Here is a 27,355-nt window from a genome sequence, read left to right as displayed (position 1 = left end):
TACCCACAGATACGACATACCCTGTAGTAGACCACACAGAATTAAGAAGCAAGGCTCCCCATGTGTAGATGTTAGACATACCCCTGCTGAATGTTATGCAGATAGGTAACATGCCATATGAGTCACCCTGTGTAACTGTTTGTAAGGAGCAGGTACGATCATAACACATGTGTCACAAGGGGCAGGGTAGCATAACAGTATGCTGCTGTAGGCCCAGGGCCAAAAGCACACTACCTAGCTAAGACACAATGCACACCCATGAACACATTGCAAACGAAATATGTGAGGTGGAATGAGTGTGCTAGTGACTGGGTGCATGTTGTGTACTGGCGTGATTGTTCACCATGACTGTCTGTCTGTCATGGTAGTGTGTGTCCTTGGTGTGAGGCCAGAGACAGGTGTGTGAGGTATTGCGATCAACACATACTACATTGCCATATGTTGTGCTGTGTTACCCTGTATGTCACTGTGGTGTAGGTAGGGTTAAGGCAAGTAAGAGTAGTGTGCATTACCAGTGAAATATGTAACGTGCATTGTGTGCAGTGCATGGGCTGATAATTTTCCCCATACAGTACTTTGATACAAACCCCCAGTGTGAGGTTGTGTAATGTACCTGAAACAGTGTGTTGACTGCTGCAGTATACTAGTCTGTCGTATGGAGTGTGCCAGGTACTGTTGCACAGTTGTCGGATGAGCACTGATATCTGGTCATTTACATGTGTATCCCCCAATAGACAGACAGATGCTATATATGGTGTTTAAGTTATATCACTGCAGTCTAGTATTATGTGTATTATGTGTGCCATAGTTTGCTGACAGATATTGCTGACATATTTTCCTTCTCCTTTTCAGGGCTATGGTTCACCAGCGGAACCCTGTCTACTCCGCTGCAGAGGAGGAGGAGATACACCAGAGCCTGGTGCGGGATTTCGCTGTACTCTTTTCCTGCACCAGCCAGAATCAGCAGGAGAGGGCTGTACTGAGGCAAGACCTGGTCCGTCGGGTAAATGACATAGGCATACATAACCGGACATATGAGCAGGTACGCCATCACTGCAGTGATTTAATTAAAAATGTCCGTCAGCGTGCGTCAGATATCCACAGGCAGCAGCTTGCCACAGGTGGTGGGGTGGCTAGACATCCCCCCCTCACCAGACTGGAGGGACTACTCCTAAGTGTTGTGGCTCCAGCCCAACAGCAACAGCAGCAGCATACATGTGTAATGATGGAGGCTGGAGCCACACAGCAGCAGGACATGGAGCGTGCAGGTAACATGCCATGTGTATAGTTGACCGTTCTGTACACTGTTAGGTTATGCATGTGTGAGGTGTGTCCTCGTTTTGTAGCGGTAATCTTGGTAATTATTGTGCAAGAGTGATATCCTCAATATCTGCAGTACACCTGTGGAAGCTAACTGTTGCACTACTGAACTGTATCATGCCCACAGTATCAATGGCACAGTTGTGCCCACTGACAATAAATGTCTCTTTTCTGCAGGTCCCTCTGGTGTAACAGCAAGGCAGCCTATCCATGCTAGTGAGTGTGTAATACCATTACCTTCAATACTCTTGATACTAATAGTAATAATAGGCTGAAGTAGTAGTGCTATGTGTTTGATTGTAGGTGTGTTTGTGTCTGTGGGTTGATATCTCATATACTGAGGTGTGTGCATGTGTGCATGTGCCCATGTGTGCATGTGTGCATGTGTGCATGTGCCCATGTGTGCATGTGTGCATGTGCCCATGTGCGCATGTGTGCATGTGCCCATGTGCCCATGTGTGCATGTGTGCATGTGCGCATGTGTGCATGTGCCCATGTGTGCATGTGTGCATGTGTGCATGTGTGCATGTGCCCATGTGTGCATGTGTGCATGTGTGCATCAGTGGTGACATTGTGTACACATTGTAAACTGTGTTTCCTGTCTTACTCCCACAGGTTCTGGTGCGGCTCTGGTGTCGTGCAGCAGGGAACCTGAATCAGCTGCTGTGGATAGTGATAATGATGATACCTGTGTAATGGCACAGGTAGGTGTGCCAGGGTCTGTCATTGGTCAGCCAATTGACACTACACAGCTGTCGACCCCATCAATGTGCACAGTCATCCTGCCAATACATCCTTTGTCACCAATGTCCCTAGGTGATGGACAGGATACAGTGGGCATTGACCAGGGTAATGTGGTACCGGTGGCACATGCATCCCCACACAGCAGCCATGGCCAGGGTCCTGACATGGTACCACACAGGCAGACGTCCATGGGTTCTCGTGGGAGCATCCGTGGGCGTACTGCCCCTGTCAGATGTGCCCACAGAGGTCTTTCAACCTCAGCTATGTTTCAGGCTGTAATGCAGGCACAGTCACGTATGGAACGGTGCACCAGACAGGGTCTGAGGGAGCAGAGAGCATGTCGCACAGCCATGAGTGACAGTATGCGTTATGTTGCGGCTGCCATCCGCAACTTCACCGAGGTCATTAACAGATGTTGGGGGGATACATTAGCTCTGTTCCACACCTACATGTCCATGAGCCAGGGCAATGGTGGATGGTTGAGGCGTCGATGTGGCCGTATGCCAGCAACAGCAGCAGCTGGCAGCCGTCGCGGATGACAACAGGCCCGCGGCCGCTCACAAAGTGCCAGCAGCAGCCCCAGCAATGCTGGGTCTCTGCTGTCATCAGACCGCCGCAGGAGACCATGTGCACGTGGCTCTGGACAGTCCCAACAGGGACCTGTCTCCAGTCACCAACCACCTGCTTCTGATGACAGTACCCAGTCTGGCTTAGTACCTGATACAGTCCGTAGCACCCCTGCCAGGCACAGGTACTGTGTCCGTGGCCACAGACAGTGATCTGTATGACCTGGCAGGTACAGTCTGTGGCTGTCCACAAACACCTGTATATGGCAGCCATGAGGTGGGACTGTGTGCATTCATACACACATGCAAAGTGATAACACCTAGGGCTACCGCATACACGCACACACTGCATCAACATTGCCCCATCTTGTACTGCTGTCCCTCACCAACACACACACACAGACATGTCAATTGGTTGTATCAGTGGCAGACTCAGGCATACCAGGTACACACCCTGTGCATATGATGAAACTGTGCCACCTCCTGCAATCTGTAAAATCGGTGCAGGAATAGGTTAACATGGTGCTGATGCACAGGGTGAGTACATAGACGTATTGTAATAGTATGATGTTGACAACAGTACAGTGTAATGATAGCATTGTGGGTATATACCAGCATGCCTGATGCAGTTACAGTATGAATGTCATTGTATTGTTTTGTACACCCATAGTAATTACCACAGTGTTCTGTCTGCACATCTTTGCATACTGGTGGTGAGGCTGTGAAGGGATGGCCACCTACATAGGTAGCACAGGGGATACAACAATGTACATATTGATACTCAATGATGGCCATGTCAAGTGCGAGTTGCATGCTGTCCGCACACGACTCTGCAATGCAGATGTTTCAGGATGTTGATATGTGTGCAGTACTACACAACAGGTTCAAGGCTCATACTAAGTCTGGAACTGCTGAGTGAGGGCTCAGTGTCTGTTATTTGACATGTGTATTATTACAGGTATGAGCACTTGGGTATCAGGCCAGTTATTCAACATTACGAAGGTACGTGGTCTATACACATGTGTGGGGTGCGGCTGGACCCAGCCCGTCTGACCTGTGAATGTCTGGGTACTGGCTTATAGTGCCTGCATATATGCACTGTTACCTACTGGAAGTCGTACACCTTGTTTGTTGTAGCATAGTCTACATACAGGCCTGCTGACTGTAGCTTTGTTTGTATGCATGTTTGCCTGTTACGTTCCTGAAACACTGATTCCACCTGCAGTGCAGATATACAGTGCCTCTGTGGATCCCTAGTGACATCTGTATTGCTTACTGTACTGATGTCCATGTGTCACTTGACAGAACGTCACTGTTTGTCCTGTTTGCATGTAGCTTGCCTGTAACACATTGCATATGACTTACCTCACATTTGCTCAAGACAGCATTCATATATGCCAGCACTAACATATCAGGAGCACTACACCCTCACATAGTCACCTTGAGTACCTTGTTCCCCATTGGCCCTATGTGTTGTTACTTAGTATGGGAGTCACAATGCTATGGTAGCATGTGCAAAGGTCACCTGTCGATCTACTCTCAGGTCCAGTTGGTGAATCTGTGAGTCATGTGGCAATGTTACAGCTGCCTCATGTACACAGACAACCCTCTCCCCTTCCCATACACGTACAACACATGTGAGAGATGCAACCACATAGCAAAACTGGGGGCTAAGCTCTGTTAACACAGCACTGGCATTCCCTGTCAGGTGGAGTGGGATACTACAGTGAATACAGTACCAGTCTCCCATAGACCTGCCACGACCGCAATCCAAACACAGAAACACACAGGTACATTATTGGGCTCTCAGAATAGCATCCTGCCTGAGCAGCTGACACCTGCAAAGCAGACACACAAGCAAACGTTAAGCCAGAGCAGAGCACATGCAACACATAGCTCACAAAGCCTGTGTGCCAAACAGTCACAGGCCATACGGCTTGACAACACACCTGCTACAGTTGTATGAGGTACCTCTATCATCACGTACACTGAGGTCCTGCTCCCAGGCTGAACAAGGTGATGGTCACGCTGTGCTGCCCGTCAGGCACTATGATCCACCACATAACACAAGCATACCGGTCACTCCAAGGCATGTAGAAGTATGACTCAGTCATTGTCTGTGCCAGTGTGTATGAACTCTGACGCACCTCCCTGGACTACATGTTAGGGGACATAGAGGGGCTCTCTGAGCTTGTGGCACAGGCTGGTATGACCCTGGCCTTGAGTAGCATCTCACCATCACCAAGAATGCTGCCACAATATGTAGACAGGATCATCAATTTCTGCAATTAACGTATCTTTCAGTGACATTCAAAGGGGATCCAATGCCTGTCAGTGAGGGATTACATGCTGGACAAGCCACATTGCTTTGCTTGGGACAGCTTGCACCTGTCACCCATGGGCCGTTGTATATTGGCAGAGGCTGTTGCTATACACATAGTGCCTTTGTATGTAAGGCTGACATTACATAACCACCTACACAGGTATCACACGGGATAGGACACTAATAGAAATGCTACTCAACAGCAGCAGTGTAAACCTCAAGATGCATGCAGTGGAAACTGTCCTTAGCATGGGGTACAGCAATATCCATGCACTAACAGACTCCTGGTACAAGGCTCCCAGGTGCACACCATCAGTGCCAGGTCATTCCTGATACCATGCTTGTCATCCCCTACACATGCACCAAACCAGAACAGGGGGGATGTATCCAAAGGCACCTCAGATACACACACCCCCAGGTTTGTGGCACTGCACAAAGCATCAGAGCCTCTCCATGTGCAACACACAGTGGGTTAGACTGCCTTCAGGTTCATAGCCTGGCACACACTACACTCCCATACCCAGGAAACCCACATGGCCTTCCTGACAACACTGGGAATATGACGGTCTCTACATACACCATTATATGGTTGTACTGCGACTACCCAAACATACAGTGTGGCATTATTCTAGCTGCAAGACCCTATCTGAAGGGTTCTTATCATTTATTCCCTGTATTGCTATGGAACAACTTGTTACCACTCCCACAAGTGGTGACAACATGCTGCACCTGTTCATCACCAACATGTGGACTATATGCTCCAGACCAGTCATGTATCCCTCGCTGGTGGGATGACACCATCTACAACCCACACTGTATAGTCACATACCACTTGCAGCCCCTGCACAGAACACCATAGTCATACAGTTGTCTGATGCATATTCCATGTATTCACATGAGGCAGGCTTCGGACATGGGAACTCTTGCAGTTCACAGGTACATATGTGTAGGTGGCACACACATACATCATGTGTGCATTGACATTACTGATATAATGTATGTCATGCAATATTGGGAACAACACCCCACACACATGGACAAACTGTGTGACAAAAATACACATGGCGTTTGTAGGATACAAACCCCCTATCTAACTATGTTAGATCACTTGTGAGAGTCGCAGTAGTAGAGTGTGCTATTTGCATTACTGGTAGGATTGCTTTCTCCTGCTGTACTTATAGGATGCTGACATCATCAGTGTTTAGACAGTGGAATATGCAGCATGTGTTGTGTAGTAATAGTTGCCAAAAGGGACATTTCTCATACACATGAAATTGCACACACTACTCCCCCACACACTGAGCACTCGCAGGATTCAAACCTCTACCTAACTATGTTATGACACTTGTGAGAGACGCATTAGCGGAGCGTGCTATTTGCATTACTGGGGGGATTGCTTTCTCCTGCTGTACTTATAGGGTGCTGACATCATCAGTGTTTAGACAGTGGAATATGCAGCATGTGTTGTGTAGTAATAGTTGCCAAAAGGGACATTTCTCATACACATGGAATTGCACACACTACTTCTCCAGACACATGCACACACACACTGAGCATTTGCAGGATTCAAACCCCTACTTAACTATGTTATGACACTTGTGAGAGACGCATTAGCGGAGCGTGCTATTTGCATTACTGGGGGGATTGCTTTCTCCTGCTGTACTTATAGGGTGCTGACATCATCAGTGTTTAGACAGTGGAATATGCAGCATGGGTTGTGAAGTAATAGTTGCCAAAAGGGACATTTCTCATACACATGGAATTGCACACACTACTCCCCCACACACATTCACACACACACTGAGCACTTGCAGGATTCAAACCCCTACCTATGTTATGACACTTGCGAGAGATGCATTAGCAGAGCGTGCTATTTGCATTACTGGGGGGATTGTTTTCTCCTGCTGTACTTATAGGGTGCTGACATCATCAGTGTTTAGACAGTGGAATATGCAGCATGTGTTGTGTAGTAATAGTTGCCACAAGGGACATTTCTCATACACATGGAATTGCACACACTACTCCCCCACACACATTCACACACACACTGAACACTTGCAGGATGCAAACCCCTACTTAACTATGTTATGACACTTGTGAGAGACCCATTAGCAGAGCGTGCTATTTGCATTACGGGGGGGATTGTTTTCTCCTGCTGTACTTATAGGGTGCTGACATCATCAGTGTTTAGACAGTGGACTATGCAGCATGTGTTGTGTAGTAATAGTTGCCAAAAGGGACATTTTTCATACACATGGAATTGCACACACTACTCCCTCACACACAGGGCACTTGCAGGTTTCAAACCGCTACCTAACTATGTTATAACACTTGCGAGAGACGCATTAGCAGCATGCACTATTGGCATTACTGGGGGGATTGCTTTCTCCTGCTGTACTTATAGGGTGCTGACATCATCAGTGTTTAGACAGTGGAATATGCAGCATGTGTTGTGTAGTAATAGTTGCCAAAAGGGACATTTCTCATACACATGGAATTGCACACATAACTCCCCCACACACATACTGAGCACTTGCAGGATTCAAACCCCTACAAAACTATGTTATGATACTTGCGAGAGATGCATTAGCTGAGCACGCTATTTGCATTACTGGGGGGAATTGCTTTCTCCTGCTGTACTTATAGGGTGCTGACATCATCAGTGTTTAGACAGTGGAATATGCAGCATGTGTTGTGTAGTGATAGTTGCCAAAAGGGACATTTCTCATACACATGGAATTGCACACACTACTCCCCCACACACATTCACACACACATGGAGCACTTGCAGGATTCAAACTCCTACCTAACTATGTTATGACACTTGTTAGAGACACAGTAGCGGAGCGCACTATTCACATCACTTGATATAATTTCTGCTCCTGACATATGTATAGTGTGCTGACATCATTATGGATGAAGAGGTATGTACATCTGTTACTATCCATCAGTACAGGGGAGAGCATATCTATGCATTAACTTTGCACAGGCACAGTGGCCTACTGTACTGTGGAGGCAGATGCCAAATACACTGTGGATAGTCTTCTGTATTCCCTAGGGACAACAGTCAGGTATTGCACTCTACGGCCATATGTTTACCGGTCAGATGCAAGTATCTGTTGCTCATATACTGTTTGTGGGTCTTTATTGCCATAGCCTTCCCTATATCTATAAACAGCGTGTGTACTGTGGGAGATGTTTGCATATGAGTGGGATCCAGTACTTTACTTATGTCTCTGTTGTAACTTCACTGTGTGCACTGGGCAGATGTCTGTATTGTGGGAGGTTCCTGTGTTAACACATAGAAATGCCAGATATGTGTGTGCAACTGCTGAACTGTGACATGGCCTAAGTGTGTGAGCATGCCCAGTTCGCAGTTTGTATGGCTTCTTGACTGCCATGTCTCATTTATCTAAGTGTGCGAGCATGCCCAGTGTGACCTTTCCTTATGTTGGGATCTGTGGACTACCACATTTCTGTTTGTGTGTGGACGCCATCTATATATCACATGTACAGTTGAGTGTTGGACATCAGGTTGTGTTCTTACTGCCCAACTGCTTTGTGTCTGAACCTAACAGGCATTATGCTGTGCCTGCAGGGTCGCCATGGGATAGTTTGCATACAGTTGTCATCATCCTTTCCTGCTGACCAAACAGTTGTATTGTCGTATAGTGTACTGGTGCAGAACTTTCACTGTGGTGGACAGTATAATCGGTTTCAGTCCTATCACTGCTTGTAATATTTATAGTGAGCACACCAGACTGGTTGAGGGCCAGTTGTGCAGATATGACCATGTTGCATTTTGTTCAGATATGGACAGCATAGTACATGATTGTCCGACATTGTTAATGTATTGCACAACTTGTGTGGACAGTGACAAACAATGGCCATGTGCCCTAGTCCATTTCTAATGCTAGTCAGACAGTGTTTGTCCTTCAACACACATTTACTGGTGTTTGCCATGACATATGTCACGGTTAGTGTGCTGTGCCTCTGTCTACCCGTGACATACAGGTGATATCCAGGGTACACCTACCATCTCCCATCCAGTCATCATGATTCCTCTGGATGACAGTCACTGAGGGACTCCCTGGATATCCTGTAGTGGGAGTTTAGTTGTGAGTGGAGTGAGCTTCTGGGTTATGGACCAATCGGTACAGCATGTCCTGTTTATGTCTGTGCTGGGGTTCAGGCCTGTCAGCTGCATAGGTCACCAGCATTCAGTGTTTACATGGTGCCAAATGTCCATTGATACCAGGTTGGTCATGGCTCTATACATCAGGCACAGTTCACCTCCAGCCAGGCAGTATGGCACTGTGTGGAGCTGCAGTTTTTTTAATCAGGCAACACATGGCATCTGTTACAGCTTTGAGATCCTCCTGGTGGGGTATTTGTGTGGTCTTTCCAGTTGCTGCAGGTGTCTGCTACGGTACATCCCTGAAGGGCCATTGTACACAATTGTGAGGCTGCTGATGGATGACTGGAGAGGCACATTGACCTACCCTAACCAAGCTGTGCTTGCCTTCATGATTAGGTGGGTATATGGTATGTTTGTGTAACCACTACAGACACATGGTTGTCACATGCAGGATATCTATCACCTTGTGTCCCCAGGTCTCTTATTGCTCCTGATGTACTTACTGGGCTAACACCTATGTGGTAATTTCTGGCCATGTACTGTGTTACCACTGGGGTTGGCTATACACTATTCTGCATTTAGCTTGTTGACATGGCTGTGGCACCACTTGTGTGTTTCTATGTGTGCCTTTTGTAGGTTGCTTGTGTCAGCTGGAGGGTCCGATATGGTGGCCAGTTTGTAGTCCTCTGCAAACCTGTTCAGACAGAGTCCTTCCATGTTGGCCTGTACCTATGTGACATATATAGCATACAAGAGAGGTCCCAGGACCATGCCTTGTGGGATGCCAGTTGTACCTGGTTTGCAGTCTGCCATGGCTACAGCATGTCTGCCAGGTCAGTTCTGTCCTTGAGCTGGTTTGCAACCCATCTACTTGCATAGGGGTTTATAGTTAGGCTGGTGAGCTTATCTGTACCGCCAACTAGGGTATTGTATGGAAAGGTTTAGCAAGGTCCAGATAGGCTGTGTGATCAACATTCCCCACATCAATGGGCTTGGTGCACGTTTCACATGAGTCAGACATGTGTAAGGGGCAGGATCTGCCCTATGACAGCCACACTGGGTAGGGTCCAATGTCTGTAGGTACCCAATCTCGTTATTCATGGGATCCATGATCATCCTCTCCATTACTTTGCCAACCTAGATAGTCGGGTTGAGGGGTGATAGTTTGCAGTAACCATTCAGGCACCCCCTTTGTGGTGTGGGACCACTGTTGCTGTACACTGCTCTTTGGGTGCATATCCTGTGGTAGGACTGATAGTGCGCAGTAATGCTATTTGCTGTTCCATTCTTCTTACAGTACTTGTTGGACACAACCCAGGACACCATCTGGTACCATTGATGCTGTGTGCTGTGCTTTGTCGATGCTGGCTGTTACCTCAGCATCTGCAATGTCAGGGGGCCAGCACTCTCCTGGGATAGATATTTGGCAGTTAGGTGCTGGTGGGGAGGTTGGAAGGAATCTGTTCGGTAGGCTGTTGGCAATGTGTGTGGGTTTGGTGTATTGTTTGTGATATTAGAGTGCTGCAGAGCATATCTGTGGATTATCACCATGGTTCCTACCATCAGGTAGGACAGCTGTGTGATAATGCTTTGTGTCCTGCACAATTTGTATCATCATAGGTTCATAGGTTCATACTAGGCTATCTGCCCTGGCCTTGTTTGAGCACGGACAGACTGTGTGTGGGTCTCAACACCCCTTGCAATGTGCATATTATGCCCACGTAGGGTTTACTTTCCTAGATGTGACACAGGGATGGCCCCCAGTGTACACCTACTATCTCCCATTCACTTCACCGGATTTCTCTTGTTGAGTTTGTGTGTGGAGCTCAGCCTATCATGGACTGGGATTCTGTTCCAGAGTGTCAGGAGCCTCTGGGTTATGGATCTGTCCCTCCAGCACATCCTATTAATCTATGTGTGGAGGTTCAGATATCTCACTGTGGTGTGTCTGCTGGATTTGGGGTCTCTGCAGTGGAGCATGTCCATTCATTCTGGATTGGACATAGCCTTGTACATCAGGCATACATCACCTCTGACTGTGCAGTATGCTTCTGAATTGGGCTGTGGTTTCTTCAGCCAGGCTGCAGATGTCCAATGTTTGGACCCTTTATCCTGTTGGTGGGGTACATTTGGGGTCTTTCTGACTGCTGCATGTGTAAGGTAAGGTACATCCAAACTGGGGCATTGTTGTCACGTATGGGCCTGATAAGGGAAGAGTATGGGGGCACAGTGACCTCTGTAGCTCTACATGTGCATCCTTTCATATTAAGGTGGGCAATATAGCAGGTCTTCCTGGCCACCTTGGCAATGTGAGTGTCACATGACAGGTTGCCATCCACTTGTGTCCCTAGGTCCCTGATTACGTCTTCCATACATAATGGATTGCCACCTATGTCATACTTTGTGTGTGCCTTGTTTGGTATTTGTTGAGACATTCATACTCTGAAGTGTCTTCAGGAAGGCTGGCTGGGGTACCTGGGTTTGTGTGTGTGGTCTGTAGCAGGCTTCAAACAGGTACACAGTTTGAGACAGTGTTACTTGCCCATGGATAGTCCATGCTGCTTCTTGCTGTGGTACCAACCTGGGGGTGTGGTTATCCTTGATAATTACTGGTAGCCACACTCCTATTGTCATTTTCCATGTTTTGGAGCTGTAGAGCATGGTATGAGGCATAACCTGGTAGTATTAGGGTGCTCTTCTGGGCCTTGCCCAGGTTTCTGTTACAGAACACATATTACCATTCTCCATGCTGTGGTGGGTTTGGTCTGCATGCACCTTGCAGGTTAGACTTCTGGCATTGGGTAGCATTACGTCCAGGTTATTATCCCTTGTGCTAACTATGGTGGTGGGTTTGTGTTTCCAGACTTACCTATTCCAGGCACAGTGGGGATGACAACAGCCTTTGCCAGTATCTACACAGCCAGGTGTACTGGGTGCGTGCCATCCCTAGCAGGTGGGGCATCATGTCTTGCTCGGCATGTCAGCCCAGGCTGTCAGCCATGTGTTCCCCCTTGCTAACAGCAATACCACAGCCAATTATTGTACTTGATCTTGTTGTCTTCATAGTGTGGCATCATGCTTGGTGAGGGTGAGATGTTAGGTTGGGTCTTCATGTTTGCAAATACTAGATGGTGTTACATTGCTTGACACATGGCAATCATGCCTCAGGTGGTGCTGCAGGGCTGCCTCTGTTGGATGCATATACTACACTCCCTGTACACGTTTGAGAGCAGGTTGTGTCATGTTAGGCGTCCCTGTTACTATATGAGTGAGTCAGAGAGGGGTATCATTCCCAGGGTTCCTACTGAGCCAGTGTATGTGCTATGCATTGCCTCTTTGCCAAGGCCAGGGCATACTGGGCACGCCTCCTTCTGCCTACTGGGGCAGGCTCAGGTTGTTCCTCCTCCGAGTCACGCTCTGCCTGTGATGGCCTTGGCAATGGTGGGGGGCTGTTTGTCCCGGCCCTATGCTGGTCCTGCTGCAGCTGTTTTCGCAGAATCATATTATGTAGCATAGCACATACTATGACAATTTGGGTACATGTAGTTAGTGAGTACTGCAAGGCTCCACCAGATGTGTCCAGGCACCAAAACCGTGACTTGAGCAGCCCAAACACACGCTCTATTACATTACGTGTTTGTGCGTGTGCCTCATTATGGCGTTCCTGTTCAGGCGTTTGTGCGTTTCTGATGGGTGTCATCAGCCATGGCTCCAGTGCATAACCTGCATCCCCCACTAGGTGACCATGTGGGATGTCCCCATTGGCAAATGTCTGGTACAGCTGCGTCAAATGCCAGATATGGGAATCATGGTAGCTCCCAGGGCAGCCAGCGCACACATTCATTATTATGCCCTGGGCATCACACACGACCTGGCAATTGATGGAGGGGAAGTCCTTGCGGTTAATGTAGGCCCTACCCCGCTCACCGGCTGGTGCTTTGATGCATATGTGCGTGCAGTCTATTGCACCCACTACCTCAGGGTATTCCGCTATTTGCTGGAAGAGATGCATATTGCTGGCCAATACCTTACGGGCATTGGGGAAATATATATGCTCACCGACATGTGCTGACATGGTATCCAGGAACTGGTGCAGTACCCTGGAGGCTGATGCCTGTGATTTCCCCATCATATCACCAGTTGGTCTCTGGAAGGTACCTGTTGCTAGTATTCTTAGGCCAACACATACCTTGGTTTCCACTGGGATGGGTTCCCTTCTGTTGGTTCTGTGTGTGAGGCATGGCCTGCACAGCTCAACAATTTGCTGCAGGAGGTCTCTGTCCACTCTATAGCGCTCCACTATCTCCAGCTCATGTAACCCCTGGTAGGTGACCCTGGGCCTGTACACTCTTCTCCGTCTCCTCACTGTGGGTTGTCTGGCAGCATTTCCATTGTCACCACCCTCAGCAAGTCTCCTATGTCTCCTTATGACAGCTATGGCAACCCCTAGCATGTTTGGTCTGAGTGCAGCTTTTTCAGTTTTCACTTCTACTAGCTTACTCCTGTCTTGCAGTGTCTCTTGAGAGAAACATACTGCAATGCTGTTTGCAGTGTTTTAAGTGCTGGGCTGGGCTTGTATTCTGCCTGTATAATTGCCTGCTTCTAATTGTTTTCACCTGCTACCTCTACAAGTATTCCCTGCTAGTTTCCTACTATTTCTTCTGTTTCCTTTTCCTCTCTGTTTCCTCAGGGGGGAGCAGCACGCATACCAGCGAAAACACACTCACAGTGGCTACCACGCACGCACACATGCTTACACGGACCAGAATCTGCTTATTCAGATTAAAACGCGTGCACACCAGTGCAAACAGGTTTACAGATCTTTAAACAGGCTCCTACATGCTTACTCTGCCTTACACGTGCGCACTCTGTCTTACTCGCGGCTCCCAGCGCGCACCCGTACGCATGCACGTACAACAAGAAACTTTGGTGTTGGCCACAGTGTACACCTTCCATTTCTTGACTTTCCCATGCTTATCTGTTGACACTCCTCTTTTTCTGCTGTGTGATTGACATCTTTCACATACCACTTTGCTCCAATGAGCTTGATTTCTTCCTGACATTCCCCCCTGTGATGTCACCTATCTCCTACTCTGTTACTTCCCCCTTATCTAACTCTTACACTACACGGAATGTGCTCATTTGCTATGTGACAGTGTGATTCACTATCCTACCACTCATTTACATAGGATTGCCTACTAATGCTTAGTTACATGTCTTACACTCAGCATCCCCCCTTAGCAACTACTAGACGGTGGCCATGTTGTTTTTGGTCTGCTAGTCCCTGCATTGCAAATCCATGCATTAAATAAAACCCACATTTGTGGGTTTCAAACCTTTATTTTTCTGTTTTATATAGCACAGCCCGTTTGCGCGGGGCTGAGCTGCATTTAAACCTCGACGATCTCCGGAAAAAAAAATATTTTATTTCATGTTTGCATCGGGTTACCATGCCAATGGCCACATATTTGGCCATTGGCATGCTGACTGCAACATTTGCATACTTTATTTGGAGCTGTCATGGCTCCGTTGTGTTATTTGCAGTAACGTACTCAGTTGTCAACTGAGTACATTTCTGCATCTAACACGACTCTTACACGGGCTGGTTTCAGCTTCGTGGATCGCTAATCTACCTCATTTGCATGCCTTTCGGCTGCAAGTGGGGTGATTAGCATATCCACGCCCTGCTCATGTAAGAGTCGTTTTAGCTGTCTCTTACACAGGATTTCGGGCTGTTCCTGGATCGCAATGGCTGCATGGAGTCTTACACGACTCTTAGACTCCGTGCAAGCCATCGTGAATCCTGCCCATCATTAAGCTGCACTCTAGTAACTTCCCTTTGATTGGGGAAGTAAGCCCTTAAATTTCCTAGTATGCATACCATTGTTGATAGGAATTAGTCATTTTCCATATTTATTTCTCACCTAGTATTTACTTGTAAAACAAAAAGTGAAGTGAAACCTAGGAAACACACTATAGCTATGTACTGTGCACTGCTGATCTGTATTGCATCTAAACAGAAATCCTGTGAATAAGCTTCTAAAATTCACTGAGGTTTGAGTGCCATTTAAAAATTATTCTCATAGCAATAGATAGGAATAAATGTAAAATTAACTTGATATAATGTTGCATGAAAAGAATAAACTAGCTATGAAATTGTACATACAATAGAAACAGCAGCAGGAGATTGCAAGATAAATCGCACTTGTATGCTGGATTTCAAAAGGCCTTAGAATATTAGAATATAGTTTGAAGTTCAGTTATATTTAAAAAGTATATGTTTCTGTACACTGTATAAATAAAAAATAAATAAATAATAAAAATAAAAAAATGAACAAGCACATGAATCTGTCTAGGTACAACCTCATTACCATGAGTATTGAGGTAAATAAAACTAAAAAAAAAAACAAACTAGTTGTCTTAAAACATTGTTGATGAGCTTAGTCACAATAATTTCCAAAAATCATGAAACCCAGGTAGTGTTCCAAAGCAAAGTGTGTATTTGGCGGCCTGCTTGCTGTTCTCCGCTTGAATATTGTTGATCTCTAGCTGCATTTTATTTTGAATTGAAGCTTTTCATTTAAGGTTTAATCACTTCTATTTTGTATCTTATTCTTGTATTATATTTGTTTTAAGTTTTCTGTTCTGTTGGAGTTTTAAGATGTCTTGGTTGTGGTCAGTTAAAAAAGGTAGCTAAGAATTCCTTTGCAATCAGTGAATAATATCAGTTAATTAGTGGGAGGAGCTGAGAAACAGCATTGCTCTGTTAGTAAGAAATATCTCTAGCTGAAGTGTTTATTTGGTGGCCTGCTTGCTGTACTTTGTATGAACATTGCTGATCTCTGGCTACATTTTATTTTTTCCCTCCCACCGGCACAACTGTTCTGTTCTTAAATTTGGTGGCTTTTGAGTTGCCCACCCCTACTATAAATCTAATTTTGGACACTCTTCCCAGTCCCATCTCATCAGCTCATTCTATTGAGTACAGAGAGATCATTTGGGAAGGTCCACTCCCTTACTTTCTCAAACCTTAATTATCTTCTGTTTCCTCCCTTCTCACTTAACCTAAAAAAGTGCATTTTATTCAGCTGTTTTTACTGTGTTTATGTTTCTTCCTACTTTATTATTTTGCTTTACTTTTGCTGCTTGTTCTTAAAAGTGTTCAACTGCATTTATTCTGCTGCATTTATTATTGATTGTTAGTAGCCTGATTAAATTGCAACTGCTATTCTAAGTCTCTTGGTTTTGGTTTAAGCCCTTGGGCTTCAGGCCAGTTGTTTTACATTAGGAAGGTTTGTGGTCTATACTCTTGTGGCAGGAGAGGTAGCTTATATCCTTTTAAGTTGGGAATTGCTGGCTGAAAGCTTAGTGTGTCTGTTATTCTAAAAGTGTCTTAGTTCTGGTTTAAGCACTTGAACTTCAGGCCAGTTATGTTACATTAATAAAGTTTGTAGTCTACACCCTTGTGGGAGGAAAGGATGGCTTCTGCCCTTCTGACCTGGGAATTGCTGGTTGAAGGCTTATTGTGCCTGCGTATTTGTTTTTTTTTCTGAAATTGGTGCAATTTGTTTGCTGTAGCATAGACTAGCTTCAGATCTGCTGAATCTAGCTCTGTTTGTATAACTTGAGCACTAAACCAGGTCATCTTTTGTTGGAGAGAATTCCCCTGCACCCTAGTGGCAGGAGTGTGCAGGTAAAACTAGTCTGATTGAAGGTTGCTGGAACAGGACTTGGTTTGGGGCTTTTTATTGTTTGATTGGTTAACTTCTTTAAATCAGTTTGCTCTTGTTTGCTACATAAGTAATTCCAAGCCATCTGCTGATCTCTGCAAAACTTAAGTAGAATTCTTCACTGCATATTGCACTTTTGAACTGCATTTTTTACCATATCACTGCTTATTTGAACTGTTTTTTTTTTAAACTATTGCACTTTATTTAATGTAGCATAGACTTGATTCAGACCTGCTGATTCTAGTTCTGTTTGTGTAACTTAAGCACTAAACCAGGCCATCTTTTATTGGCAAGGGTTCACCAGGAGTGTGCAGTTACAACTCATCTGATTGAAGGTTGCTGGAACAGGACTCAGTTTTGAGCTTTTTTATTGCTTAATTTGTTTAAATCAGTTTGACATCATTGGCTACATAAATAAATCCAAGCCATCTGCTGATCTCTGCAAAACTTAAATAGAATTTTTCACTATATGTTGCACTTTTGAACTGAATTGTTACCATATCACTGCTTATTTGAAGTGGTTTTTTTTTGTTGTTCTGAAATTGTTGCACGTTGTTTGCTGTAGCATGGACTAGATTCATACCTGCTGAATCTAAATCTGTATAACTTGAGCACTGAATCAGGGCATCTTATGTTGAAGAGGGTTCCCCTGCACCCTAGTGGCAGAAGTGTGCAGTTAGAACTCATCTGAGCCTAGGCTGTTGGAACAAGGCTCAGTTTTGAGTTTTTATTGGTTAATATGTTTAGATTAGTTTGTACTTGTTTACTTCATAGCACTGCATTTGTGCATCTGTTGCTCTATTGGTAAGTTCTCATGATTGTCCCTCACTGACAGATGATACATTCAGTGAAGTTCCTGAGGTACCAACACAGATCCTACCCACTAAACCTTTGCATTTTTGGCCACTTCTCCTGTCCTCTAATTTACCAGTTCCTTCCTGTCCTCTCCTTGTTTTCTGACATCAACTTACCTAGCATTATGAATGCACAATTTCCCCCAGTTTCTCCAGCCAGCCTGGTTGACAAAGGCATCCTGAGGCAATGTAGCAATTGCCTCATGTACACTGACAACCCACTTCTTCTAGTCCAAATAAATTCATTATGTAAGAGATGCATCTATATCAAGAACCTAGAAGCCAGTCTCTCTCACTCACCAGTCAGTTTATCTGATACTAAGCAGGTTGTCAGCATGCACACCTCACCTCCTGCACCTACCAAACCAACAACACATAAACCTACATATGTGGAGGTCCTTACAAGAAGCTTACCTAAACATCAAAGACCTCCCAAACACAAACCCAAGCATACTTCACATAATACATCCTCTGCAGAACATAGTACACATAATATATCACACACCGATGTCTCACCGGTCAAGCTCCAAGGTATAACAGAAAATCAAACATCTTAGTCATTGGCGACTCAATTGTGAGACACACAGATGTGCCTCTCAACAGGCTGGATAAAGAAAAGGTCATGTTCAACTTTCTGTCAGGTGCCAGGATCCACCACATCACAAACTCACTCAAGTCTCTCAACAACAGGCACTGATATGACTCTGTTGTAGTCCATGTTGGTGTGAATGACTTGTGCTGTACCTCACTGGACTGTATGAAGAGAGACATGACTAAGCTCTTGGATTATGTGTCTCAGGCAGGTATGTTCCTAACCTTAAGCAGCATTTTAATTTCACCTAAGATGATACCTCAATGCAAACAAAAATTATTGACTTCAACAATTGGCTAAGTTTCAAAGGGGATTCAGTATCTGTCAGGCTGAGATGACATGGTAGACAGACCTCCATGCTTTGCCAGAGATGGTCTTTATCTGTCACCCCTGGGATTTTGGTTACTGGCTAAGGCTCCTGCCAACCCCATGGTGCCTTTTTTAGGCAATGGCACAACAGCAAAATTCCCGATGTAATAATACCCTCTAAAAACAACCTCAAGGTTATGCTGCTAAATGCTAGGAGTCTAAACCAGAAACTGCACTCACTGGAAGCAGTCCTCATCCTGGAAGATGCTGACATTTGTGCAGTGACTGAGACCTGGTTTAAGGCTGTGGAAAGCACCCAGCTATACCAGGTTACATTTCCTTTCACCCATTCAGACCACAATCTGAAGGTATGAGAACTAAAGGAGGTAGAGTATCAATATTCTGACAACCTATCACTCCTAAAACATACAAATACAATATGTGAGAGATGTGTCTATACTATGAATCTGGAAACAATGCCCTCTCTCTCTCTCTCTCACGAAAAAAAGCTCTCTCTCTCTCTCTCTCTCATGAAAAAACAAACCAGATACCAAACAGGTTGCCAGCACATACACTTCACCTCTTCCACAAACCAAGTGCACAACACATAAACTCACATACACAGAGGTACTTACCAGAAGTATACCAAAATAGCACAGACCTCCCAAGCACAAAACGTCTACACATAATACAGTCCCAACAGAATTCACTGCACAATAAAACATGTACACCAGTGCTTAGCCCAACATGAAACTAAGGCAAAACACCTCAAAACCAAATATCCTGGTCATAGGTGATTCCATAATGAGCCACACAGATGTCCCACTCACCAGGCTGGACAAGGAGAAGGTCACAGTCAGCTGCCTGTCAGGTGCCAGAATAAACAAAATCACCCATGCACTCAAGTCTCTCAACCACAAGCACTGTTATCACTCTGTCATGGTCCATGTTGGAATGCATGACTTGAGACATACCTCACTGGACTATATGAAGAGAGACATGTCTAAACTGATTATGTGTCCCAGAGAGGTATGTCCATAGCCCTAAGCAGTATTCTACCTTCACCAAGGATGATGCCTCAATACAAACAAAAAAAAAATGATTGACTTCAACAACTGGCCTAGCTTCTGGTGGCAATCCAGGGGTATCCAGTATCTGTCAGCCTGGGATGATATAGTCAACAGACCATGCTGCTTTGCCAGAGGTGGTCTTCACTTGTCAACTCTTGGCTTTCCATTATCGGCAAAGGTACTTGCCTCCCCCATAGTGCCTTTTTTAGGCAATGTCATAAGAACAAAACTCTCGTCATAAAAATATCCTGTAGAGACAAACTCAAGGTTATGCTGCTTAATGCTAGGAGTCTAAATCAGAAACCTCAGTCATTGAAAGCACTCCTTACTTTGGAAAATAACAATGTCTGTGCAGTCACAGAGACATGGTTCAATGCCACAGAGAGTGCCCTGGCCATGCTACAATGCCTTCCACACATTCAGATTGCAAAATGAACATGAAAGAACCAAAGAAGAAGGTGTATCCATCTTAATCAAAGAGAAATACACCTCCAGACTGGTTAAACAGTATGACTCCATAGAGTTACTCCAGGTCCAACTAACTGTAGGAAAGACCCCCTCCACATCATTGTTAGCTATAGGTCCCCTACCATGAACCATGAAAACCACACTTTCGACCTGGACCAACTTGAGTGACTCATAATACAGCCAAACACCCTGGTCATGGGTGTCTTTTACTATCCTTCCATCAAATGGGAAACATATATGAGCCCAAACATTCCCACCCTAATTTCCTCAACTTTGTTAAAACAAATTCCCTGGAACAGAGAGTCTGTACCCACACAAGGGGCACTAATGTCCTCGACTTAGTACTCACCAACATGGGGGATCACTGCACCACTCCATGTCTGGGGCCCTTCCTGGTAAAGTCTGATTATAAATCAGTCTCATTCGAAGGAATGGTCTTACCTGCCCCCCCCCCCCCCCCCGAGCAAAAAGGTTGAAAATTTTCTCCAAAGCAAACTATAGCCTCCTAAGCCATGGCATAAATAGTTTCAAACCTCCTGTCACTACTGACAGCAATGACTCCTATATTGAGGTGTACACTAATGCCCTGTATAAACACCTATAAAAATGCATGGGCTCAGATGTACCTGAATGGATCAAAACAAGGTCCTCATGAAAAAACAAGCCACCCTGGTGGACATCAGCGTAAATAGGTTATACAATTAAAGAAAGATACTGCTGTCAAAGAGCAACAGGGAACAGTCTCAGCAGAGGAAAAACACCCTCCACAGTTTAAACAAGCAAATTAGACAACTTCTAAAGTCCTCTAAAACTAACTACAAGACTAAATTAGAATCCCTAGCTAAGGATAATCACAAGGCATTCATTAGCTATATCTGAAATCTAAAAGAGAAGGCCTAGATTTGTATTGAATTAATAATGGACACTACCACTCATATTAAACCTGTGAAAATTGCCAACCTGCTAGCAGACAGGTTTGGTGAAAACTTCACCCCCCCCCCATCCCCACCAATCATACCCCAAAGCATACCTGCCACCAGTCCTCTACCTAGTATCTCCAAAGAGCAAGTCATAATCGTACTCTCCAAGGCCAAAAACATAGCCTCCATGGGACCAGATAACATCCCAGGCTGCATACTAAATGATTTAAACCAGAAGTTAGCGAAACCACTGGGTAGTCTCTCCAACCACAGTCTAAGTACTGGCTTTGTCCCAGCCGAATGGAAAATAGCAACCATAATCTCCTTGCACAAAGCGGGTCCCTCAACCGACCCTGGCAACTATAGACCCATAAGCCTAACCAGCCTTATCTGTAAGGCCACATCACGGACCTTATCAACAAGGATATAGGAGATCTTCAAACTCTTGACCCAACCCAGTTTGGTTTTGTTAAGGGCAGAACATGCCTGTTAAACCTAGTGGACTTCGTCAAGAATGTCACCAGAGCCCTGGGTGAAGGCAAAACACTACATACTGCCTATCTCAACTTAGCCAAGGCCTTTGACACAATCATCCACTCAGGCATCATTGAGAAACTCACCCAGCTGGAGAATAACCCATATATCATTAGATAGGTAACCAACTGGCTCACTGACAGAATGCATACAGTCAAAGTTGGGGATTCCACCTCTATCAGCAGACCTGTTACCAGTGGTGTTCCACAAGGATCTGTGCTGAGTCTCCTACTGCTTGGAATATACTTCTCAGAAGTTCAGGTGACAATAGATGTCCTGTAGCTTACCATGTTCACTGATGATTGCAAACTGGGTCCAATCACTGAATCCCCCAACTATGTCAACATACTTCAAAATGGGCTCACACAGACAAATGACTGGTGCCAAAGTCACGGACTTAAACTTAATTAAAAAAAATAAAGTCCATGCAAATTAAATATTAATAATTCCCCCCAAGTTCAAATCCAGGGGTGAGCGATTTGGGCATGCAGGTTGACAGCAGCCTTAACTTTGATCATCATGTGTCCACAGTGGTAAGAAAGGGCTTCTACATTGCACAGCATAGCATTCAAAGCAAATTAGGTTATAATCCCCTTGTACTTGTCTCCCATCAGACCAATAATAGAGTACAGTGTTCCCTTCTGTATACACCTCAATAGACACCTGCAGCAGCTGGAGAGACCTCAGAGGTTTCTTACCATGAAAATTCAGGGTCTTCATCACATGACCTACATGGACAGACTGAAGGCACTGTCACTGTACTCTGTATCATATAGACTGCTTAGAGGCAACTTGTGCATAGCCTACAGAGCAGTCTCGGACCCTGCCTGAACGGAAATCCTGCACATCCGCAAATCAAATGGGACAAGATTCACTCACTCTTGGGACCTTAACTTAACTTGCGACATTAACAGAACTTGGTGGAAAGGCACATATGTCTCTCAGAGGTTGCTGCTCATCTGGAACAGATTCCCAGTTCACTTAAAACAGAACTTCTCAATGATCCTTTTTAAGTGTAACTTGGACAATTGGATGAGAAACCGTACATGCACCCTGGTGGTTTCACCTATGTCCTTCTTGGATAAGAGGAGTTGGTGTTGGTCATAGATTTGCATGCTAATATAGACAATATCTCTTGGTCTATAAGGAACAAAGGTATAACATGGCCAGGCTTGTAAAGGCCCTAGGGGCAATATCCTAGTAATCTTCTATGATCCTATGATCCTATGGCTCTCTTTGACAAGTCCCCCACCTACTCTTAGACCAGGACCTTTGTCCCTTAGGCTTTCCCTTTGTCTTCCAAATTGGTGTTTCATCACTTCAGACTCTTGGGTTCTTTCTATCATCCATCAAGGTTATATAATTGCATGGTAATCACTCCCTCCTTTTTCAGGGATTCCTCAACCTCTTCTACAGCAACTTTTTATTTCCCGAAGGTTCTAGGGTCCCTGGTGAACCAAGGAACCATTCAACTTGTCCCCCCTTCCCAAGTAGGAAAGGGCATTTATTCCAGGATGTTACTGGTTCCTCAAAAGGAGGGCACTCGGAGACCTATTCTGAATCTCTCCCTGTTCAACAACTTGATCAAGTTCCCTTCTTTTCAGATGCTTCCTCTTCAAATCTTGTTTCCTCTGTTACTGCCCTAGGATTTTCTGGCATCTTTGGATCTGAAAGATGCTTACATTCATATCCCTATTCACCCTGTTATCGGGAAGTTTTTACATTTCCCTGTGTCTTCTTTTCATTCTCAGTTCTCTGCTTTGCCCTTTGGACTCTCTACTGCCCCAAGAGTATTCACAAAATGCCTAACTCCCATAATTGCTTTCTGCATGCTCCAAGCCAGTCAGATTTTACCTTATCATGATGACCTGTTCTTCAGGCTCCTTCCACTAGCCGTCTGTTACAGGATCTGGAGTTTACCATCTCTATTCTTCAAAGTCTGGGGTTCACTATTAACTTCCAAAAGTCCATCCTGACTCCTTCTCAGGATCATGTGTATCTGGGATGCATGATACAAACAGTGCCAATGTTGGCCTCTCTTCCACCTCCAAAAGATGTGTCATTGACAGCTTTCTTTCAGTCTCTTCTTCCTCTGACTGCCATAATAGCCAGGGAGTTTCTTTGGGGCCTGGGATGCATTACCTCTTCTATTCTACTGCTTTTACTTGCCATACTGAATATGCAGAAGATTCAATGGTACCTCAAGTCAGTTTGGCTGCAGCATTGTCACCCGCTGGATTTCAATGTACCTCTCCTTTCCTGTCTAAAGAAGGAATTCAAGTGGTGGATTCAACTGTTTGCTGTCAACCCAGGCCAGCACTTTCAGCCTGTCCCTGTTTTATTTATGGCTTTGTCCAGATTTCTTGCTCTAAGAGTTTGAGAGGTATGCAGAGAGATGGTAGGTGTGCGTTGGTGTGTTTTTTACATACATCTCAACTGTCCAGATTTAGTTGTGGTCTGTTTCTCTTAAAATTTGTAGTTTTCTGGCAATTCACAGAGGACTGAAGTCATATAATGACATACACGAGTTTCAGAAAACGCATGCTAACACAAATTCTGTTATTCTAGCAACTTTCTATGTTTAAAAGAGTAATACTTAAAATTTGTCCCTTTTTTCTGGGCCATTGTATAGGCGTGTAAAATATTACCATAACAGTAGATGTCTTTCACTTCACTGTTGCAGTATTTGCTCCCTCCCTCCAACTAGGGTTGCCAACCATCCAGAATTCTTCTGGACTGTCCAGAATTAAGGGACACTGTCCGGAAAATGGAGAATGCCTTTTCCAGACAGTGTATTGTCCAGAAAAAATAAAATTAATTATCTACAGGATGTTAATTGGAAAAAAAAACACTTCTTAACACAGCGGTGGTGTTATCTCCTTTAAGGAAGACCATGCTTCTCACGCACTTACGCCACCTCGGATGTAAACTTATTCCACACTTGTGCATGGAATTTAAACTAGCAGTAGCCATTCCAGTAAGGGAGAAGGCAAGTAAGAGTGTGTGTGTGTGTGTGTGTGTGTGTGTGTGTGTGTGTGTGTGTGTGTGTGTGTGTATAGAAGTAAAATTTTAACTAGCGGTTCCATGTGTTTCTGTATGTGAGAGAAAGTGTGTGTGTGTGTGTGTGTGTGTGTGTGTGTGTGTGTGTGTGTGTGTGTGTGTGTGTGTGTGTGTGTGAGATGAGAGCAGAGATACCTATTAACTGTCCAAATTTTTGCAGAATGTCCAGATTTTTGCCTCATATTTTTGGTCTTTTTTATGAAATTGTATTTTTTCTAGCAAATTACTAACAAATTATTAATGATTAAAGTTAGAAAATTACGACAGGCATTTGATTTGCAGACTTCATACCCTTCAGAAAATTTGTGCTAATGCAAAAAACAGTTATTCTATCAACTTTCTAAGTTTGTAAGAGCAATATTTAAAAATTGTCCCTATTTTTGGGCCTTTGTCCCTGTTTTATTTATGGCTTTGTCCAGATTTCTTGTTCTAAGAGTTTGAGAGGTATGCAAAGAGATGGTAGGTGTGTGTTGGTGTGTTTTTCACATACCTCTCAACTGTCCAGATTTAGTTTTGGTCTGTTTCTCTTAAAATTTGTAGTTTTCTGGCAATTCATGGAGGACTGAAGTCATATAATGACATACACGAGTTTCAGAAAACACATGCTAACACAAATCCTGTTATTCTAGCAACTTTCTATGTTTAAAGGAGCAATAGTTAAAATCTGTCCCTTTTTTCTGGGCCATTGTATCTCCGTTATTTTAATTTTTTTCTTGCACTAAGAGGTTGAGAAATATGCATACTTTTCAACTGTCCAGATTTCTCCCTCTTATTTTTAGCCTACTTTACTCATAAAATTTGTGGATTTCTGGAAATTCAAGGAGGATTGAAGTCACTAAATAATGACATATATGAGTTTCAGACTTCATATTCTTCAGAAAAATGCATGCTAACACAAATCCTGTTATTCTAGCAACTTTCTAAGTCTATCAGAGCAATATTTAAATTCTGTCCCTATTTTTAGGCCTTTGCCCCCCCCCCCATTTTAGGTTTTGACAAGATTTCTTGTGCTAAGAGGTTGAGAAGTATAGAGGTATGGTATGTAATGCCCTAGCAGGGGGGGGGGGAGTTAGTCAGTTACCTTGATCAGTCTTGACCCTGTAACTTGGTTACAGGAGACAAGAACCTGAATCTGCTACGCCAACTACCAGACTGCTGAAGGAATTGTGAGCTTCACTAGAGACTACAGCCTAAATCCTCTACACTAACTACCAGACTGCTGACAAAAGCCTGAATCCACTACACCAACTACCAGACTGCTGGTGGAATTGTGACTTTAAATTTCAGTACATTTTTAGGGAATTATGAGTTTCAGTGCATTTGCATGTTATTGGGCGGCCACAGTGGTGCAGCAGTTAGTGTTGCTGCCTCACAGCAAGAGGCTCTCCGGTTTGATCCTCAGCTGGGGTGTTTTCTGTGCGGAGTCTGCATGTCCTCCCTATGGTCGCGTGGGTTTCCTCCCATATCCCAAAGACATGCTGTAGGCAGATTGGACACTCTAAATTGGCCCTAGACATATGTGTGTCCCTTCTGTGGAAGGTTGGGTGCCAGGCTGGCAACTTGACACTGTAAAACTCCACTGCCAATCATGAGCAGAAAGGTGATCTGCTGTGGTGACCCCTAACTGGGAAAAGCCAGAAGAAGAAGTGCATTTTCATGTAATTGTAACTTTCAAGGGAAGAGAAGTTTACTGTTGCTCATGCTAAATCTGTTTTCAATGTGCAACTGTTTTGCTTAGCAAATAGCAGTCACTATTTGTGCTGTAGAATTTGAAAGCAGTGTTGGTAGCATAATTGCCTTTGGTTCAGAGGGCTGTGAATTCTACTCCCACACCACGCAGATGGAGTTCTCATACCTCTCAACTGTACAGATTTTCGCAGAATGTCCAGATTTTTGCCTCATGGTTTTGGTGTGTTCCTCCTAAAATCTGTGCATTTCTGGCAAATAGCTGAGGATGGAAGTCATTAAATAATTAAACATTTGAGTATAAGACTCCACATCCTTCAGAAAATTCATGTTAACGCAAAACCTATTATTCTATCAACTTTCTAAGTTTGTAAGAGCAATATTTAAAATCTGCCCCCCATCATTTTAGGCTTCGTCCAGATTTTCTGCTTTGAGAGAGGCATGTTTCTGGTATTGCAGTGCCCTTTTGACTGGTGATTATTTAGTGCATTTTAAGGAAGGGATAGGGGATCTGCACTCCTGAGTGTGTCCTCCTTTGTATGAGATGCGTAGTAACTATGAACCTGTCAGTTTGTCAGTCATTCCCTATTGCAATATTACCAGCTTACCAATTAATTAACATAGGCACTTAATTCTTCAAGGGCAGCAGACAATGAATTTGTAGATGAAACACTGAAAAATAAAGTTGTTTGCTAGTACAACTTCTTCATTAGTTACAGATCCCTTTAATGTGGAATTATTTGAATGACTTTTGTCAAGATTGTGCTTATTGACTGATATCGGTGGATTGTAATGACAGATGTCTGAGTGGCCTTTTATGGTTGAAATTTTCTGAAATGGGTAGTTTTGTCATTATTAGTTCATTCATACATTTTGTTTCATTGCTTACTGAAAGAATGTTTAAAACTACAATTTTAAAACATATTCTAACACTTGGTGCTGGAATATAATTTAATACACTCAAGAAGGTAAATCAAAGAAGACATACGTGTATGCATGGCCCTGAAAATGTGTGCAAGGAGCCTATGGTTTGAAAACAGC

Source organism: Protopterus annectens, chromosome 2.part2 (genome assembly GCF_019279795.1).
Source record: "Protopterus annectens isolate FY-2018-M chromosome 2.part2, PAN1.0, whole genome shotgun sequence".
Classification (NCBI taxonomy): domain Eukaryota; kingdom Metazoa; phylum Chordata; order Ceratodontiformes; family Protopteridae; genus Protopterus; species Protopterus annectens.
The sequence above is the reverse complement of the archived record's forward strand: the minus strand, read 5'-3'. Positions refer to the sequence as shown.